This window comes from Sturnira hondurensis, unplaced genomic scaffold (assembly GCF_014824575.4).
Source record: "Sturnira hondurensis isolate 20B ecotype Veracruz unplaced genomic scaffold, ASM1482457v3 Scaffold0001872, whole genome shotgun sequence".
Classification (NCBI taxonomy): domain Eukaryota; kingdom Metazoa; phylum Chordata; class Mammalia; order Chiroptera; family Phyllostomidae; genus Sturnira; species Sturnira hondurensis.
Genome location: NW_028074503.1, coordinates 41,323,759 through 41,337,994, shown reverse-complemented (window position 1 = coordinate 41,337,994; position 14,236 = coordinate 41,323,759).

The window sequence follows — 14,236 nt, the reverse complement described above, 5'->3', positions numbered from 1 at the left end:
GCCGCAGGGATCTCCATTCTGGCAAAGTTGCGTGGTTTTCTCTTCCACCTGGCCAAGAGGGGGTCTGCACTCTGCTGAAACTGCATGGCTCTCCCTCCTAATGGCTACAGGGGTCTACATCTTTCTAAATAGCGTGGCTCTCCCCCTCATCTGGCCAAGAGGGGGTCCTCACTCTGCTAAAGCCACATGGCTCTCTCGCAGGCACTCTCTCCGAGAAGCAGCTCCCAATTCCCAGCCTGGTTTTCCACCACTCTGCTAAAGCCACATGGTTCTCAAGCAGGCCCTCTCTCAGAGAAGCAGCTCCCAATTCTAGCCTGGGTAGCCGCCACTCCCTTCTCCCTGGCCCAGAACTTGGCCACAGCTATTTAACATATCTATGAAACCAGTTAAAGGTTATAGATATGTTAAATGACCATTCCAGAGGTTAGCTACAAAACTGTTGCTATGCAAAACAGCTCTCAATGGCCCTGCTCCATTCATCCCTTCCCCCAACTGACACCTGGGGGGGGGGTGAGGACATCTCAATATTTCCTCCAATATTCCTGTACACCTTGAGTTCTGGACACCATTCCAAATCTTTTCTGGGCCCCCCCCCCCCGGCTGCACCCTGTATCAATTGCAGCCCAGCAGAGGGGAAATGACAAGACCAGACCAGAATGAGCAGCACAGCCTGAGGGGGAACTTGCCCTGGGGCTGCCTCACTTGTGGGGGTGGGGGGTGGCCCTCACAGCCCTGGGGCTTCACAACTTAAGCAGCAGCACTGGGCTGACCCACACAGGTGCTGCTTCATGATTCACCTGTGACAACAGCGACCCTCCTAAAAGCCATGCTGCTCTCACAGCCATTACTATCACAATGGAGTTATTTACACTAAATAGTTTCCTTCTTCCCCACACCCCAACTCTGGAACTTCTGCTGGCATTGAATTGGAGCCAATGAGCAATTCACAGACACCAGATGCCAAATACAGACTTGGGACCCTAGACTCAAGAACCTGGACCCTGGAGCAGACCTAGGACTGAAAGCTGAACCCCAGACTCCGGCCCTAATCCCAAAACTGTCCCCACAACCCAGGCCAGACCATAGACCCTGAATGCCAGATGCTCAACACCAGAGACTGACAGAGAACCCTGGACACCAGATTCCATACATCAGACCCTGGAGCCAGAGCTGCATATGGACCCCACACACCAACCCAGGATGTAAAGCCACACCCGAAGAGATCCCAGATCCCAGACACACAGACAAAGACAGATTTAACTCCAGGACACAGAACCAGGAGACAGAACCCAGATCTGGAACCAGGACCCCACAGCCAGACTCCAGAGCTGGAGCTGGACAATGGAGCCCAGTTGCCACATGCAGGAGTGGAACTGAGTCCTCACAATCTAAACTGAGCCTGGAGTCAATAAAAAACATTCCTGATTCTCTAAGTCCAAGCAACTGGCCTCACAAATGTTTTTTTCATGCCAAAGCAAATGTACAAGAGAAGAAAATAAGCACCTCTTAATTATACCACTACTAAATCCCCGCACTACTAAATCATACCAAGCCCTTCAGAAATAGACCAAAAAGGCTGACAGAGCAAAAAGTGATAATAATGTTTACCCTTGCCAAGAGATGCCATGATCTCTCAGAGGCTGCACTTCCCAGAAGTTAGTGTCCCAGCCATGAATGTCACATGGCCAGCTCACCAAACCTGTGGGGGAATAAAGAATTATTTTTGTCGTACCTTCTAAGTTCTAACAGCTGAAATAATAATCAAATTCACACAATCTGATTAATGGGAGGAATTCTACATCTACTACATGCACTAAGAAAATTCATATTCAAATGAATACCAAACACAATGAGGTAATATTGGGTATATAGGGTATTTTGGAAAGTGGAAGAACAGAGTCTTAGATTTCAAATGTGAAAGGAGGGACATGCAGGTAATTTAGATAAAAGGCAACATACCTGGCAGGTTGATTTTTGTTGGGCAAGCCCCAAAACTTTAAGACCCAAAGAGAAAGGTAACAGGGTCAACAAGCTCTTGCCAGCAGTGTTACTGTCTGAAGCGGAGGTGACTGAGCTGAAGCTCTCTTCCTAAACCAAATTTTGGCAACTAAGCCTCTTAGGAAGAAATGAGATGACAATCCTAAGTAATTTCTCAGTCTTCCCTAACAGCCAGTTTAAAATCAACCTGCCAAGTCCAAAATGTTGGCCCTCTTCATTACCACCTTTGAATGTTTAAATAGAAGGTTTATACCCACAAGCTAAATTAGTACATTGTTCCACACTTCATTGTCATATTCAGTTTTGAGAGTCAGTTACTTCAGTTAAATTATTAAATCTTATTTACGTAAGTGATTATGATCATGTACTCCCCACATTCACCTCCTATGAAATATCTGACTGTTTGCTAATGTGGTGGAGAAACAATCCTTCCTCTAACCTCAGGAATCTCTGGGCTGGTCTGATAATCCAACAGGTTTGGTACAGATTAGCAGACGAAACAACCAAATTTGAGAAAGACATGAGCATGGAAACCTCACTCACAGGAGAGAGTGAGAAACCCCAGAAGAGCATCAGAAATAGAAAGGAAACGCGAGCACATAAAAAGTACTGAGGCTGTGATGGTGTGAGGGGCCCTGAGGCTTCAAAGTGACCTTGCAAAATGATGGGGGCAGATGCTATGAAAAGGGTGCTATTCCCATGATGTCCACTAGGTGGCAACAAAAAAATTTCCTGCTGACTTCCACTCAGATGCTATTCTAAAGATGCACGCTAGATGGCGGTGTGCAGCAGTGTGAGGCGGTACCACTCAGAGAGTGGGGGTCCTGCCGTCAGCTCTGGGTCCTCTGACTGCTGGGAGAAGTACTATTACCTAGGAGAGGATGGAGCCCCATAACATGAGCTCTGAGTCCTCCCAGAGCATAAGAGGTCGTGTCAGGTCAGCTCTGGGTCTAATGAGTAAGGGGAGGGCCCCCCTGTGACTTCAGGCCTGAGCCACTTGAGTGTGAAGAGGACCACATGGGAGATAGGAGTGTCCTGATACTGCACACCTGTGTCCTATGAGGGTTGAGAAAGGTCTCTTCCTGTGAAATGTAAGTATCCTGATCTTTCACCTTTGAGCCTGACGATTGTGGGGAGGGTCTGACTTGAGACAGCAGGGGTTCCTGTCACCTCAGCTCTGGGTCCTGGGAGCCTGAAGACAGCTACCTTCTGAGAGTACAGGGCTCTGCCACACTGGCCCTGTGACTGCAAGGTGCGCAGAGGCTCAGAGTCCATGACTGTGGGGACAGTCCCTGCCTGTGAGTATGACAGGCCCTGTCCTATCACCTGTGCACTGTGGGTGGGGTACAGGGGCTTCCTGGAGAAAGCTGGGGGCCCAGTCACTTCAGCCCTGCATCCTGGTTCCCCTGTCTCAGTTCGTTCCACAAGACAAAATTAATTCCCTTTCTTTGAAAAATACATGCCCATTTTTCATACCTTCTTATTCAGTCACAACATATCTTGTTTTTCTATTATACGGTTATTTTCTCCGTTGCTTTTTTGTGTACTTTAATTAGAATTCTGAATCTTTTTAAAAAACCTTCATTCCTAGTGAAAACTAAGAGTAAGGAATTATGGATTGCCTGTTACACCAGTATTCTTTAGGTTGATAAACAAATTCAATCACTTGTAGAGATATATTTAGAACACAAATTTTTTACTATTCCACAACAAAAGCTTACTAATAGTCTTGAATATCCTTACTTCCTCTATAATTTGCAACAAAACACAAATACATCTGTGTTCCTTCAGCCTAACCCTTACCCAAACTCTCACTGCCTTACACCACACAAAACCTTAAAAGCCCGCAATTTTCCTCATGGAGCAGAGCCAAACTCTGCTGTCCTCTGCAGACTGACACTGCCTCTGCCTCACCTGTTCCTCCTGGTCCCAGGAGACGCCAGCTGGGGGCTGCTGGGCGTCCAGGGATGCCATCACCCCGTATGTGTGCCCAAGTGCCTGTGGGACGTGGAGGTGGCTCTGGCGCCCCCTACGGGAGGGGCCGTGCAGCCCGCACTTCACAGTTCGGGGCCGGCCTGGAGGTCCCCTTCCAGCCATCCTGACTAAACTTGGAAAAATTCCAGCAGCAATGGAGCCACATATTCCGTGACTTCTCCTAAAATAGTTACACTGCAATCGGAAACTACAGTCCCCAGGAAAAGAGGCCTCCGGGTCTCCACATCACTCACTGCTCGAAGATAAGGACAAAGGCCACCAACGCTGTGGTCCCAGTTATTCAATAACGACAAGTCGCAGAACAGCACCAGCTCCGAGAACTTCCAGACTCAGCAACTCCTGGCAAGAAAGGTCCCAAATTTAACAACCTCAGGGAAAAGTAACACCTTCTCCCTCTGACACCTTCTACCTGATTCCTCAAGACCATGTGGGACCCGCCCAGTTTTGTTACAATATCAACGTTCACCTGCATGTGCGGGGAAAACTGGTCACCGTGGCTACAGCAAAGAAGATCCTCTCCATCAATCATGTCACTCATCGGACCGGAAGTGTCCCCAAACTCTGTCTCAGCCCTTCCCCTGGCCGAGCGCACAGTGAGCCCGAGACGTCCCCTGAGGTGGCGTCCGCATTTCTGACATAAATGCTGACCTTCCCTACTGACACCGAACAGCTGAAAAAAGGTCTGGAGAGAAAAGCGCGCGTGTCACCACCCTGCCGCCCGGAGGCCGCCCGTGTGCGCGAGTCCCCGGCTCAGGGGCCTTGAGCCTCCGCGTCCGAACGTGGGGTCCAGCGCAGCGCGATGCTGTCCCGGTCCTCGCACCTCGGAAAACGGGAGAAGTCTTTCGCTTCTTCACCACGCTCCGGGGACACCAATTTTCCCTATTTTTCCTTTTCATAACCAGGAAAGAGAGGGTGAGCCAGGCGACTTTGGAGAACGTGTCCACGTGAACCCTCGACCCGCTCCGCGAACCCCTGGACCTGCCCTGCTCCCCGCCCGCCCACGAGAAGCCGAAGGCCGTGCGCGCCACTCGCTCCCTCCTCCTCCCCACGGGGCAGAGGGACCCCACACCGATGGGGACGCCCCCCGGTTCCGTCTCCACCCCATCGCCCTCCCCCACACCGTCCAACCCCCGCGGGCCTCTCCGGTCCCTCCCTCCCCGGTCCCGCCTCTTCTCAGCGCCGCGCACCAGGGTCCGGTTCCCCTTCCAGACACGAGCCGCCCTTCCCCTCCCTCCCGGACTTCGCCCCCGAACCCGGACCCCGACCCGCCGGGGCCGCCGCACCTCCACCCCTCACCGGGCGGCGTCCTGGAGGTTCTCGAAGTTGCCGGGACGGGCGTCGCCCGCGTCCAGCCCCGCTCTCGTCCCGGAGATCGTCGCCCCGCGCCGCCCGCCGGTGCCCCTCAACCCCCTGCCGCTCTTGCTCCGGGTCCCTCCGCGGCCGTGGGGGCAGAAGGCGGACGGCAGGGCCGCGGGGAGGGGGCCGGACAGGCTGGACCTGAGAAGGGCTCCGGGACCGGGCGGGTCCGCGAGGCCGCCAGAACGCAGGGGCCCCGGCCGGGCGCGGAGGACGCGAACCGGAGGGCGGTCTCGCCCGGGAAGGGAGCGCTGACACTCGGGACACTCAGGTGAAGCTTTTGCTGGTGTCGGGCCCGGGGCCGGGCATCTCGTGTGTAATACAGGACACGCACTGGGGAGAGGGACACACATGCCTTCGTGGAGCTCACTGCTCACAGGGGTAGAAAATAAATGTATTACTTTGCACGGAGGTAAGTGCTGTGAAGAAAGAACAGAATAGTCGGACAGAAAAATGAGTGATCAGAAAAAAACAAACCTCTCTCGGAAGAAGCGGCGTGGACACTGAGACCCGAAGGGCTGGGCATAGGGCGGAGCCGGGATGGAAGCGTCCGGGCTGAGTGGACACCTGCCCAAGCGGAACGGACCAGACACCTGGGGAGACTGAGTCACGGTGGTGATGCGCTGCAGGCGTCTGAGGATGAGGGCCTTCTTTTACGGCGCACTCATCACTCCTTACTAACTGGCGTATAATATTACTAAAAATAATCTTATATTTTTAGAGTCCAAAATTCACCATCTAAAACCTTATTGAAAATGTGGACATTTGCCATACTGTGACTTCCTCAGATAACCTAGGAGGGGCCATCTTCACTTACAAAGTAGTTCTATCTCTAGAAGACTGTGGGTCCAAGCCCTGAATTCATTTCAAATGTTAAGTATCCACTTATTATTTCATTTAATCATTAATGAACTTACCACCAATAAAACTTTTTCCAAACTCATCACATTACCTGATTTGTTCATGTTTTCTTCCACACTTTACCTACTTTTACATGGATTTACATAGCTAAAGTAATGCAATTTTATTATTGTATACTACCTTATTTACCTCGATAAATCATGAGAAGCAACTTTATTACAAATAATGGAATTTATCACAGTGAAGGAAAATAATGTGCACAAATAAATATCCTTTATGCATATGTAGAAACAGTAGGTTAAAGATATAATCAAAGAAAAGAACCAATAGCAACAAGACAGATAAAATACCTAAGATTGACTTTAACAAGAATGTGTGTTATCTGTATGAACAGTGAGAGATACTTAAACAACGGGAAAGTAACATGTTCTTGGATTTAAAAAACACTAAGATGGCCCTGGCTGGTGTAGTTCAGTGGATTGAGCACAGCCCTACGAACCAGACAATCGTGGTTCAATTCCCAGTCAGGGCACATGCCTGGGTTGCAGCCCAGTTTCCGGCAGGGGCCAGTTCCCTGCAGGGGATGCACGAGAAGCAACCATACATTGATGTTTCCTTCCTCTCTCCTTCCCTTCCCCTCTAAAGATAAATAAATAAAATATTTTTTAAAAAAACACACTAGGATGTCACTTTACAAAGCTGTTTTTAAATTTAACATGGTATAGATAAAATATCATCAACATCTTTAAAAGTAAAATAAACTTGTATTCAGTTCACTGGTTAAAATAAATATGCTTTATAATTAATTATTTTATATTTATAAAAATATTTATCCCTGGCTGGTGTAGCACAGTGGATTGAGCTTGGGCTGTGAACCAAAGGGTCACCAGTTTGATTCCCAGTCAGGGCACACGCCTGGGTTGCAGGCCAGGTCTCCAGTGCAAGCTATGTGAGAGGCAACCACACATTGATGTTTCTCTCCCTCTCTTTCTCCCTCCCTTCCCCTCTCTCGAAATAAATAAATAAAATATTTTTAAAAATTTAAAAAATATTTAGAAACAAATATTTTTAGATATACAAAGAACAATTTAAACATATACTCAAAGAAAAGAAGCAATAGCAACAAAATTGATAAAATGCTTGAGCATAAACTTAATACTCATAATCTGAATGAACAAAATTTTTAAATGAACAAATGGAAAGTTACATTATATTTTTCATTAGAAAAATCATACATAGACGTCATTTCCCAAAGGTGTTTATATGTTTAATATAATCTATATTAAAATATTAAAAATACTTTAAAACAAGAATTTTAAAGAAAATTCTGAAAAAGCAAGGTACTAAATAGAAGCTATCCTAATTAGACATAAAAATGTAAATGTGTTATATTATAAGCTACAGTAATACAACAGTTTGGTTTTGTGAATAGACAAATTGATTAAACAGAAGTTCCAGTAATAGATGCAGAACCACACAGAAATTTTGAATAAAGAGATCTCCTTAGATCAGTGGGCAAATCATGGTTACTTAAAATGCTGAGCCATTGTTACACATAAATGCTGAGTCATTGTTGTGTACTATATGGCACCAGAGAAGAGCTTTTATTAATCACTTCGGCTGAGCGTTATTCCAAAGAGAGTAACTTTTTATGTTTACACACAATCAGGAGCTATTCAATAGCTTCACACTTAATGGCAGAGGAAAAGAGCCTTTTTGGTGACCTCCACCAAGACGTTACACACAAAATGAGCAAGAGACAGCAGCAAGGGAAGCTTTTTTGTGTGTCAACAACTCAGGTGTTACTCACCAGATGCACACCAACAGCAGAAAACTTTGACACACACTTGGGTGCAACTCATCGATTGTACACTAGATGGAAGCAGAGCAGTGTTTCTTCGTGACCTCAACCATAGCGTTATTTGTAATTTATGTACTAGATAGCAATGACAAAATGCTGTTCTTCACACCATGCCTTCAGGACATATTTCAAAGCAAAGAAGAGCTGTGGGGGGTGGGGTGGGGAGAGAACCAGCCCAGAATTATTCACCACATACAGATTCGATGGTAGCAGAAAACAGATTTTTATAACATGCAGGCAGGTGTTATTTACTAGGTCCACCCTAGAAAGCAGCAAAGTAGTGCATTTCCTGGTGACATTTACACAGACGTTACTCCCAATTTACACACAAAATGGAAGCATAGAAGAGCTTTCTCAGGTGAGCTCCACTCAGGTGAGCTCCACTCAGGTGAGCTCCACGATGTTCACTAGATGGCAGAAAAGAGATGCATTTTTGATAACCTTCAAAATGGGGTTATTACCAGTTTCCACACTAGACGGCAACACAGAAGTGCTATTCTTCATGACCTGAGTTAAGTTTCATTCCCAAAGGGACACTGCATGGTAGACGAGAAGAGGTTTTTTAATTGACAGGTGTTGTTCACCAGATGCACACTGGATGGCAACAGTAACTCTTTATTATAAGAGCCTTGTCAGATGATCTCCAATAATTTTTATGATGACATACAATGTTTTTAAAAAATGTTTGTTTATTTATTTTTACAGAGAAGGGAAGGAGAAAGAGAGGGAGAGAAATATCAATGTGTGGTTGCCTCTAGCGTGCCCCCTACTGAGGACCTGGCCAGCAATTCATGTATGTGCTCTGACTGGGAATCGAACCAGTGACCCTTTGGCTCTGAGGCCTGAGCTCAGTCCACTGAGCTACACCAGCCAAGGCCATACAATAACATCTTAGACACTACTTGCACAGTAAGTGGCAGCATAAAAGAGCTTTTTTGGAGACAGGAGGTCACATGGTATTCACAAGATGCACATAGATGGCAGAAGAGAATAACTTCTTATGATCACTTACACTCAGGTATTATTCATTAGTTGCCCACTAAATGGCAGCATAGCAGTGCATTTGATGGTGACCTGCATCAATATGTTATTCCCAAGATGCATGGGAATAGCAACTGTAACTTTTTCTGTTGACATATAATCAGGAGTCATTCACTAGTTGCACACTAGATGGCGGCAGAGAAGAGCCTTTTTGGTGACTTCCACTTAGGTGTTATTCTCAAGGTGAACACTAGCTGACAGCAGAAAGGAGCTTTTTTTAACTTAACTTTTTCTTGTTTCATTAAGGCCATTTCTAAAAGGAACTGTGGAGCCTGGGCTGTGATTTCTGATGTGTGTCCATTTTAAAGTACATATATTCAAACATCTTTACTATATGCAGGGTGCTGTGCTAGGTACGTGACAGTAAACGGCAAGTGACTTGTGCGGCTGCAGAAGGGCTCACTGGAGTACCCACTCATAGAGTACCCACACGTGTCTCTTCCCTGCAGCCATCCGTCCCTCTGTCCCTCCGTCCCTCCTTCCACCCACCCACCCACCCACCCACCCTTACACCCTGAAGGCAGAGGGGGCCCACAAGTGCCCAGTTAGAAGTGCAACACAGCATAATCGGAACTTGAATCCAATACCTGTCTCCTGTCCGGCTGGTGGGAAACTCACCTCCCGAGCTTACCCTACTGCTTCCATGCAATGCTGGGAGTGGGAAGAGAGCATTCATGAACTGGTACCTGGTAGGTTGTTTGATGATAAGTAAGGCTTTCTTTAAAGGCAAATTCTGAGATTCCCCATGAGCAATGTGTGCTTTTTCTGATGTTTCAACAGAATGTGATTCTTGACAGTGCTTAGTGTTTGTGTGGCGCCCGAAGTCTTTGCCCATTAGAGTCTCGGCTCAGCCCTGTGGGAGAGGCACGTGAGGCTTTTCTTCTTGCCGAAGAGCAGACTGGCAGGGGGTGAAGCGGCTCTTCTGGGCCTGTAGTTGGTCCCTGGGAAAGCAAGAGCTAACTGGAGTGATTGGCTTACTTCCTAGCATATGCTGCCTCGGAATGAATACAAGTATTTTTTATTATTATTTACTTATTTCTAGAGAGAGGACAAGGGAGGGGGGAGAGAGAGGGAGAGAAACATGGATGTGAGAGAGCAACATTAATGGGCTAACCTCTGGCACGTGCCCTGACCCAGGACTGAACCTGCAACCCAGCCATGTGCCTCAACTGGAAATCAAACCAGCAACCCTTCACTTTGTGGGAAGACACCCAACCAACTGGATGCAATACTGGATTCTCCCCATCTGTGGAGGCCTCTGGAATCTGGGTAGAGGGTAGAAGAAAACCTAGCAACCAGCACAGCTCAGTGGTGAGGAGGGATACCCCGACACAGGGGGCTGCTCTCCCAGGTTGATGGCGACAGTTCCCTCGCCTCTGTGTCCACTGTGCTTGTGCCAAGGAAGGGCAGAAAGACTTTTGTCTTTCAAATCACAGGACATAAGGGGCACACAGGTCCTGTCTTCGCTGAAAGAAGATGGTATCCATTTGGGTTTTCCTTGTGGGGACTAAAGTTCATACCCAGTTGGAAGATACCACTGTCCTGTTACTGCCATCCAGCCCAGACCTCATTGCCCTCACTTCTCCCACCAGAAGCCCCCAAAGCTTAAATCAGACATTGTGTTCCTTGCAGTTAAGGACCAGCCATGGCAATAAAGCGAGTCTCACTATAAAGGGACTCCTGCTTTCTTGCTGGTGGAGGGTCTTGCCTTCGATTTGTAAAAAAATCATACCAGTGATGTGTAATACAAAATGGGTGTCATCAAAACACTGTCACGTGGCCTTTGAGGTCCCTTCAAGCACAGACCCCAAAAATGACATCCCTCCCTTTATTTTTTGGTCCTAAAGTATTATCAGACCACAGGCAAATGGGGCTGTGAACAAATGAATGATTATACACAGGGACCCTGAAGAGAGAGGCAGGGACCTCCGTGAACAAGTCAGCTAAGGGCTCAGAAACGTGTTCCTAGAGTGCTTACAGCTGGAAGCTGTACTTATTTGCTCTTTTTCCCATTTTTTTTACTGTGGTGGAATACACAGAAAATTTACTGTCTGAACTATTGTTCAATGCACGTCTCCGTGGCATTACGTACACCCACACAGTTGGGCAGCCGCCGCCAGCATCCTCCCCAGAACTACCTCACCTTCCCAAACTGATACTCTGCCCCCTTTAAACACCCACTGCCCCTCTGCCCCCCAGCCCCCCACACCCACCATCTACTTCCCATCTCTGATTTTTTCTGCTGAGGCATTATTTGTGCATATGCATCACATCCCTACAGAAAGGATCCCAGGATTTTCCCTCCTGTGTGTGTTTGTCTGGCTTCCTCACAGTCCATGACACCTGCTGAGGTTGTCCGTACCATGAAACCAAACTGATGGGGTAGAAGCAGCTTGTGCTGCCATTTTTCTAGATCTTTGAGTTACTCATCAAAGTTGGGGCTGATGGCTCCACACTCGTCTAACCTGCCTGTGAGGTTCACCACCATTTTTGCAGCTCTGCGGTCACCAGTAACTGCCAATTCGCCAATGTAACCATGCTTCTTCAGCAGAGTCAGAAACCAGACCGTGACTCTGAAGCACAGGCTCACAGACCTGGCGAGTGCCCCTCTCTCCAGCGTTGGTGGTACTTCTAAGCACATCAGCCAGGACACTGTGTGCACCGTTGTGATGGCACCGAGAGACGTCTCTGGCCCTGACAACTCCACGCACCTCACGTGAGTGAGGCCTCTCAGCATTTGTCTCCTTGCGCCCGCCCGCTCCGCGGGGCATCGTGGCCTCCAGCTCCATCCATGCTGTATGTGAGTCAGGACTTCCTTCTTTCTGAGGCTGAGAAACCTCCCACTCTGGGGCGGGGCCACATTTTTCTTACCCATCCATCTCCCATGGACACTTGGGCTCCTTCCACATTCAGCTATTGGGGATAATGCTGCTGTGAACATGGGTGTGCAAACACTTGTTTTCATTTGATTTTAACTAATACTCTGAGTGTCCAAGGTACCAGTATGGCTCAACGGTGAAGCATGTGTCACAAGAGGTGACATGTGGTAAGGCCCCAGCCACACATGCATAGTGAGGCTGGGAGTTTCTTCTTTGCGTCTTCTGTATTCTACACAAAACCAATGTGTATTTACTTGTCTAAAAATGTAAGTGGTGTGTCATCTAACAGTGTTGCGGTTGGAAAAGTGATTATATCCCGTCGGCCCACGAAGTCTGTTCACAGTCGTCACAGTCCTCGGTGAAGGGGCTGCCCGACTGCGCATGTTTCAATGCTTGGCATTTAAGAGGCAGCAAGCGGGTCACTGGCTTGGCTGTTGATCACCCCCAACAGCAAAGTTCTAGGACACACGAGTAATTAAAATGTCTTTATTACCTTTGAAAACTGAGTGCAAGAAAACCAACAGCAGTGCCTTAGAGGGGCCAGTTCTCCTGCCAGAACCGACCTCGCAAAAGTGTTCTGAAGCTTCCTCCTGCACTGCTTTCTTCCCTGCAGCACGGAGGCTGCAGGTGTGCACTTAGCGGCAGCTCTGTCTCTGGGGTCTTCGTGGGGCTGGGGATGCCCCACAGCTCTGTGCCCTTGCCCAGGAGCCCAGGGATGGAGACTCTGCAGGGCAGACAGGCAAGAAGCCAGAAAGCAGCAAAAAAATTTTCTGGTCTTGACACAAATTTAATGTTTGTTGGAAAAAACCCTCATCGCCACACCTGGCAAGTTTGAATAAGGCTGTCTGCAGGGCCTGTTCCAACCTGTAAGCTGCCTGCAGAGACGGGGTTGCAGGCACTTCCTCCTGCCTCTTTCCTGAAACTACGTAACCATCATGATTTATCTCCATGTATCCTCTGGGCTCTGGTACACACAAGTCTCTGCCTAATGCTGGGGATGAAGCGGGAACCGACGGAGCCCCCAGCCCACAGCCGTGAGCTGCGCTGAGTCTGTGCTGCAGGATCCGGGAGGGCACCACCAGGAGAGGTGGGAATCAGAGTCGAGGAGAAGGCAAGTTCTCGCTACAGCTTTGCTGAGGAAATGCACTTGGTAGCGCTCTATGGCAGGACGTCTGTGTGCCTGCAGCAACAGCCCACCTCTCCCCTCCCTGTCCCTCTCGGTCAGACTCAGGGGCAACCCTGTGGGGCCCTGCGGGGTGGGGTGCTGGGGTGGGCAGCAGGGTGGGAAGGAAGGAGGGTTTGGAGTGGCACCATGGCCATTGTCCCCACGTGTGCAGTGAGGAGGATTTCGGGCATAGAGAAGCCCAAGCCAGGGGTGGGTACTGAGGGGTGTGCAGCCCTGTGAGGCGTGGAGGTGGCGCAGTGGCTTGGCAGGGCTGTGGGACCTGTGTGTGGGTCCTGGTGGAACCTGGTGGAGAAGTGTCCTGGGGGTGGACTTTCTCACACATGTGTGTGCACACATGTGCTGTCATTGCACACACAGGCACAGGGCCAGTTCTGCTCCGGAGAGACTGACACTCCTTGTCCCATCTGGCCAGGCTGCGTTCTCTTTCAGGGCTGAGTCACGTTCCATTGCAGAGATGCACCAAAGCTCCATCCCCTCATCCAGTGACAGACACTGAGGGTGTGGCCATGGCTTGCCTATTCAAAAAATGCTGCAACGAACATAGGGATGCATATGTCTTTTAAAGCTTAAAAGCTTATTTTGGGGTTTTTTAATACCTAGAAGTGGAATTGCTGGATCATAAGGTAGTTCTATTTTTAATTCTTTGATGACCCTCAGTGCTGTTTTCCACAGCAGCTGCACCAGTGTACATTCCCACCCACAGTGCACCAGGGTTCCCTTTTCTCCACATCCTTGCCGGCACTTCTTGTCTCTGTGGTGATGTCTCACCCGGCTGTGAGGGAGAACGTCCAGCTGCTGGAGCGTCCCTGACTTGAAACTGGGCACCGGCTGCTTCTGGCTCACATAGCCACATGGGCCTGACTCTTCTAGAGCCACTGGTGCCCGCTCTGTCGCTGCAACACTGGTGATGTCCTCCATAAGGGGACTGTGCGGCCGTGGCCCACAGGTAGTGATACCAGAACAATAGCGTGTCCATGGAAATTTTGCAAACCTGAGTCTATTTTGGAAAAGCTGTAACTAAGTAAGTATTCAGAAAAGCTTTCTCAAAAGGACTTCAAA